Source organism: Micropterus dolomieu, linkage group LG21, assembly GCF_021292245.1.
Source record: "Micropterus dolomieu isolate WLL.071019.BEF.003 ecotype Adirondacks linkage group LG21, ASM2129224v1, whole genome shotgun sequence".
In the NCBI taxonomy this organism is placed as follows: domain Eukaryota; kingdom Metazoa; phylum Chordata; class Actinopteri; order Centrarchiformes; family Centrarchidae; genus Micropterus; species Micropterus dolomieu.
Genome location: NC_060170.1, coordinates 23,981,986 through 23,989,210, shown reverse-complemented (window position 1 = coordinate 23,989,210; position 7,225 = coordinate 23,981,986).

The following is a 7,225-nucleotide window of genomic DNA, read 5'->3' as shown; positions in this document are numbered from 1 at the left end:
ACACACACACACAAATATAGATACACGAAAGCACTTTCTTTGAGACAAAGACACACAACCAGCGAGACAGACACACATGTAGACACGCACATACAGACACACACAAACCTATTCAGTCAAGAGATTACACCCCATACCCCCTGACCTCACTCTAGTCCCCTTGTCCAGACAGGACACACAGCATAATGATATCACTACCAGCAGGACTTTGCCGCTCTGCTTGTTTGGTCACTGTACAGACCCACTGTGGCCCCTCACAGTCTCCCAGTTTTGAATAAAGGAACCTTGTCAGGTCATTATTGTGCTTGAGCCCAGGGCCGCAGACAGGATTTAAAAAAATTCTCAGGTCATGAGTATAAGTTTTTGCAATGCAATAAAAAGAAAATTAGATTTTTAAATTCAGAAAAATCCTTGTCTACAGTGTCATGAATAAAATTCTGTGGGTGAAACATTGAATCCTTTTTTGTTTATATGTATATACAATTTAATGGGATTAAAGCCAGGCAAAAACTGAACATACACAATGCAAAACCTTCCGGGTCTCTTTCTGCTGTTCATATCACTCTGCTAAGCCCCTCCCACCACACCCACAAGTTCACACAGCACCACTAATAGGGCTCGCTCTCCACGGCAAGAGCCTCGCCAAGACCCTGGCACCTCTGGTCGTCTTCTCAAAGATGCCCCTCCCGGGCCGAGCGATGAGGATGACAGGCTAGTACACCACACAAACATCATTGTCCCCTCTAAAAAGTTATTCCCCACTGTTTCTCATCATGCATCTTTGCCACTGGACTGGACACCCCTGATTTGCATAAAGTAGCCTAGACCTCAAATGTATGCAAATGAGGAGCGAAAACGCACCCCGGCGTTACCAGAATGTATTGCATGCAAGTGTGGAAATTACTGATCCTATGGACATTTACCATAAGAGCATGCACGGGGGAGGGGGCTGCGTAGTGTGTATACCAGCAGTGATTGACATGAGCAGTGATTGACACATTAGACACTCCTCCTGGCTTTGATAAGATGTTTCTCATATCCTGTCAGGATATAGTGACAGTTTAATTAAATATGCCAAAAAAAAGGTACTGTTATAAAAGTTACCTACTGAACCTTTAAAGGTGTAAATGTATCAAATGACTATGTGAAAAATAAATGAAAAGGATTGCTTGTAGTGTTGGACCTACAGAGAATTATCACCAGAATCGCAGCTCTCCTCAGCTTTATTAAATTTTTTAGCAGTCTTGTCCACAAGATTACTGTTTTGGTTCACTCTCACTTCTCTCAGTGTTGTTTCCGGCCACAGCAGGCAGCTATTTTCAAAGACAAATGTCCACTGTACCCTATTCGCTTTTTTACTAAAGAGCTAGATATTCCCTTCAGGGGTTGGTAGATGTCGTGGTAATTGTATATTGCTGGCAAGGGATTGAGCAAATAACTGAGTTATGACAAACCATTGTCTTTGAAGAATTTATTAATGAAAGAGAAGAAACAGAGAAGTACATACAGCTGGTCCAGATTCCTGCTGCCTAAAGCTGATGATACACAGAGCAACTTTTAGAGCAATCATGCAGAACAACGTTGCCGTCAATGGTAATGAGTAAAGATTACTAACGTAATCCCCTTCCCCCACCACCCCGCCACCCACCCCGCACCGCTGCTATCCGTCCAAAACATAGTCGGACTTGCCACTAGCAAGATTGCCCAGCAAAATTGCTCAAAAAGTTGTATATCCTGTGTATCATGAGCTTGAGGCAGCTTCGGGCGTCTGACCCCTAGCAACAATAATAATAGTAATAATAAAAAATTAAATGTAAAAGGGAAACAATTTTCTGCCCCAACAGTAGAGACTAAAAACTGAGCAAAAAACAGAATGGATTTTGGATTTACATTCACTTGATGACCAGAAGCCCGACTGAATGATAATCCATAATGTTTGCCATATCTATTTAAAAGCAGATTATATGTCAGTGATGTGTTCAAAAATTATTTCCACTGCTCCCAATTAGCCAAAAGAATCAGTTACTGCGGATGTGAGTAAGTAAAAATACTAGAATCAGCTGATAAAATACCTATCACATTTCCAGAAAAACAAGGCTAGGAGTCTACAGAAATGTGAGGCTGGTTAGGCTGTACTTGCTACATGCTAACATGCTGATGTTTAACAGGTAGGCCTATAATGTTCACTATAGTCATTGTCTTAGTTTAGCGTGTTAGCATGCTAACATTTACTAAATAGCACTAATTAGCACTTCAGTCTGGACCAATGTGGTAGACCTACCGACAGACCAACATTGCCATCACCAGAGCCACACTGCTAGCATGGCTATAAGCTGAGGCCATGACTTTAGTGTGGTAAGGTCCATGTGCCTTATTAGATCTCATCACATGGTATGGCCTTATAGTGTGGATCAAAGTTGTGAGCAGTTCCTTGTTGGATTGTCTGATAGTAGTACATTGTTTTGTGTAACATGGATCTAGTAAATTGTTCTTAGTATCCCTCAGATTGGGAATCACTTTTTTATTTGATCAGATTAACAGATTCCCCATCAAAAAATATTGAAGAAAATATTTTTGAAATCTTTAAAAGTTATCTTACACTTACTGTTTTGTTTGGAAATTATAAATGCCTTGTTTTAATGAGCCTTTTCTAGAGGTCCAATGCGCTTCGGCATCCCCAAACAGGCCACCATCACCCCCTGCATTTCGGTTGCCCGTGTTTTCCTGCAGTTTTGTCGCCACTAGTGTACAAGCATGTTTGCAAGTAGGCCAGACAAGACCACTGCTGTGAGACAAACACAAAACATAAACATCAATAAACAAACAAATCCATTCATACACCCCACATGCTCAAAACACTGCATGCCCACGTAGCCCAATTTCAAAGCACTCACTCAGCCTGCTGTCAGATCCCAGTGTTTGTCAGAAGCGGCATTGTTTGGTTCATACCCAGTACATTTTTGCAGTCTTGTCTCATTATTAATACATGGTGTCAGAGAGTCGCAGGCCTCTCTGTCTGACAAGGCATTAGCATAAACACGGACTTCCTCTCAATATCTGTTTGCACCACACTGTTGACCTTTAATTATGGATGTCTAAATGTTTGTTACCTGCCCACTGAAGTGTGGGAGTCTGTGTGCATGTGCGTGGAAGCTACAGTGAAAGTCACTGCTTTCACAGGTTATATCTTTCAATATTAAATTATGCTTTTTTGCATTTTAGGAATTGAAATATGCCCTTGACAATGAGAACAAGAGCGCAATACAACTTAATCTCATCAAATACAATTTTTTACAAGCAAAATAAAAAGTAAAAAGGAAGGAGAGCCCAGAATTGAATTAACACATCTAAAAACTACTATAAAAAACAATTTCACAACATTGACACATCTATAACACATCAGTTTCAGAAATAGGGTATTTATCACTCATATTCTATACTAATCTAATATACATAACCTGGTGTGAACAGCACAAACCTGAAACTCTGACGAATGGTAAAACCAAGTTCCTCACCTGTTTCTATTACATTAAGAACAATGGATGCATACAACCTAGATGTGTGTGTTACAAAATGTTAATCATGGTGGTGGATAGGCTGCCAGATTAGGGGAGTTATTGGATTTTCATTGCTTCATTGGTTGTGCACCCCAAGTAACTCAAGTTTATTGACACATTATATACACTGAACAAAATTATAAACACTTTTGTTTTTGCCCCCATTCATCATGAGCTGAATTCAAAGATCTAAGACTTTCTCTATGTACACAAAAAGCCTATTTCTCTGAAACATTGTTCACAAATCTGTCAATACCTGTGTTAGTGAGCACTTCTCCTTTGCCGAAATAATCCATCCACCTCACAGGTGTGGCATATCAAGATGCTGATCAGAAAGCATGGGTATTGCACAGGTGTGCCTTAGGCTGGCCACAAAAATGTGCAGTTCCATCACACAGCACAACGCCACAGATGTCACACCTTTTGAGGGAGCGTGCAATTGGCATGCTGACTGCAGGACTGTCCACCAGAGCTGTTGCCTGTGAATTGAATGTTTATTTCTCTACCATAAATCCCATGCTGTCTGATCATCATCTTGATATGCCACACCTGTGCGGTGGATGGATTATCTCGGCAAAGAAGTGCTCACTAACACAGATTTTGACAGATTTTTAGAGAAATAGGCCTTTTGAGTACATAGAGAAAGTCTTAGATCTTTGAGTTCAGCTCCTGATGAATGGGGGCAAAAACAAAAGTGTTGTGTTGTGAATTTTGTTCAGTATATTTATTCTAGGTTGTGTGACCATACAGTATACGGCACGTGATATAACATTTAAAAAAGATCCTCATTTTCAATTATATACTGTGATTCTACAGGAACAGGAGTAGAGCTGATTAACTTGTTCTTATTGTACAGCCGAGTTTCGCTCAAAGCAGATGACAGCAAATACCCTTTCTGTTCCTAATAATGGACTAGATATTCCTCATTTGAATGCTGTTTTTCTCTTTTTGTCCAGGGCCCTTTCCTTTATTTCAGTTGGTAAAGATTAACAATCAGCTTCTTCAATGTCATGGCCACATTGGAGGGTCAGTCCATCACTGACTGCAGTGTTCAAACCCACAAAACCTTGATTTAAATATTACCCAAGATCCAGTGGTCTCCAACAATGCCAAATAGGAAAACTACAACATAGACAAATGTGTAAATGATTCAGAATGACAGTATTGGATTTGGATTGAATATGTCACTTAAAAGAGGGTCATTTAACTTCTGTGACGCACTGAAACAGTACTATATATGTGCAACTTAAGAGGACATTTAAGGGAGAAAATGGGTAACATTCAAGTTAATAAAACTGAACAGTGCTACCAGTATTCTTTATCGTCCTCATGGGATTTGTGTCTGCCATAATGGATTCTGACCTATTCATCTTCTTCTCCTTGTCCTCCTCAGCCTTTAAAAGGTCTGCTGGTGTTTACATGGGTGCGATGTCTCCATCTCCTCAGCCTCACACTGTGCCCATCACCTGACGCAACACGCTTTTATTATAATAGCATTGTTCCATTAGTATTAATACAGTAGTCTGTGTGTGTGTGTGTGTGTGTCTGTGTGTGTGTGGGCAACAAGCCACCCATTCATCAAAAATAGATATAGCAGCATCTCTGCCTGCAACTATCTGTTGTTGTTTTTCCCCTTCACTGCCTTTTGGTCATGCCATTTCCCTTTCTTTCTCTGCTCATTATGTGTGTGTGTGTGTGTGTGTGTGTGTGTGTGTGTGTGCATGACATGCATTTACATCAGATGCATTTTTCTGGTTCTGCTGCTCTTACTGTCAGCGTCACCATCTTCGCCACACCTGGCAATTATTATTCAAAAATAACAGCACACAGCATTTCCATTAAGTGGGCTAATGCCACCTTCCTCTGTCACCATGTGGCACTGTGCTGCCAGCATGAACATGTAATGTCAAATTACCATTAAACCAATCTTATATGGCTCTTACTTAAAGGTCATAACAAGTCTTTGAAGATATTTTAGCCGTGAAGGCATGAATGTCCCGGCAGAGTGTGAGGAATATTACTGTATGCGAAGGAGATTTCTATTTCTATTTATTTATTATTTCTATCTATTATTTGTTTTGGAGCATTTGACCACCTCAGAATTGTAGATTTACATTTCTTTTAAGCACTTTAATCTAAACCACTTTAATCCGTGGTGACTTGGAGCTGAGGTTCAAGGTTTGTTCATGACGACAGAAATGGCACATAGGAAAATACCATAAAGTGCATTTAGTAGCTGCTTTGGAGCTTTCAGTCATGATCATTGACCCCAACTGTTGTTTCTAATGTCAAGACACAGCTTTGAACAACACTACCCAAGATCAGTTCTCAATAACTCTGTGTCTTCAGGGACTTTTATAGACCATACAACCAGTTCATATATTAATTTATACTCATCTCACATCTTTAGTAAATCAAAGATTGTGGCCCTAAGGTGTCGTGGATCTCTGCCACATATTCCACAATACACCAGATAAACACATGAAGTGCTTATTTAAGTGTTGCAGGAATACACATTTTGCTGTCAAAGTTAAAAAGCATCACCAGTTATTAGACTATGTATTAAGAGTTGAATGAACATTTTTCCAACAGAGCAGATGACCAAATCTATTTGGCAGAAAATCAAATGTCAATGTAGGGCGTGCTGACAGTGAAAAGCTGATTCAGAAAATAAATGTTCAGGGCCTTAAAGAAGTAGATGACACTTCAAACCCCTTAACACCCAGCTTTGTTTAAATGATCTTACTTATGATATACTGTATATTCTGGATCAGCTTGTTCCAGCTCTTCATTTAAGCTACATGATGTTTACACTGAAGTGAAATATCCAAAACCATCCAATGGAAATATTTTACATCCCTTTTGCATAATTTTATATACATGCCTTCTGCTATTTGGCATCTATAGAAACTTTAAGATTTCTCAACTAGAATTAAAAACTTTGTTGCACTTGTGGCTTAGTGGTTTATGGTGCATACCATGTCGTGCAACAGACATTTGTTGCATGTCATGCCTGTCTGTCCCTCCTCCCACATTTCCAGTCTCTCGCCAAAAAGAGGCAAAAATGCTAATGTCTGGGTGCATGGCATGATTATGTAATGACTGACCCACTGACAGGTCGGTGAGGTTTTATTTCCAAACTTCTTTCTTGTCAGACTCAAATTAAACAACTTGTCAGACTCAAATTAATCCTTACATAAATCAGAACAAATCTTTTGATCTGTAGTGGGTAGCCTTAACAGTTTCACACAACTACACTGGAAGAAAACAAAAGTTCCAGGGCTGAATGAATGGGTTAGTGCAATGGTGGAAACAGCATCTTATGAATTCTTAGTAGAATAAGTGGTGATCAGGAGGAAGGGGTGTCTTCCTGGCACTAGTTCTAGGTTAACATTACAATGGAGTCCAAAAAGATCAGTCTCCTCTGTGACTATGGCGATCCTGTAATATGACTCAAGATATACTGTATGACATGTTTTCCCTCTGATGTTGTTTTGTATTTCCTTTTATCTCTTTCCCTCTTAATTTTGTTTACTGTTTTCTGGATTTATGTAGGCTATAGAAGTCTGCCTCGATAAACTATTTTACACAACTGATCTCATCTCTGACATGTTTACAGCAAAGTGTCATCATATCTGCCTGTGTCTGTCAGTCTAGTGTATGGTGAG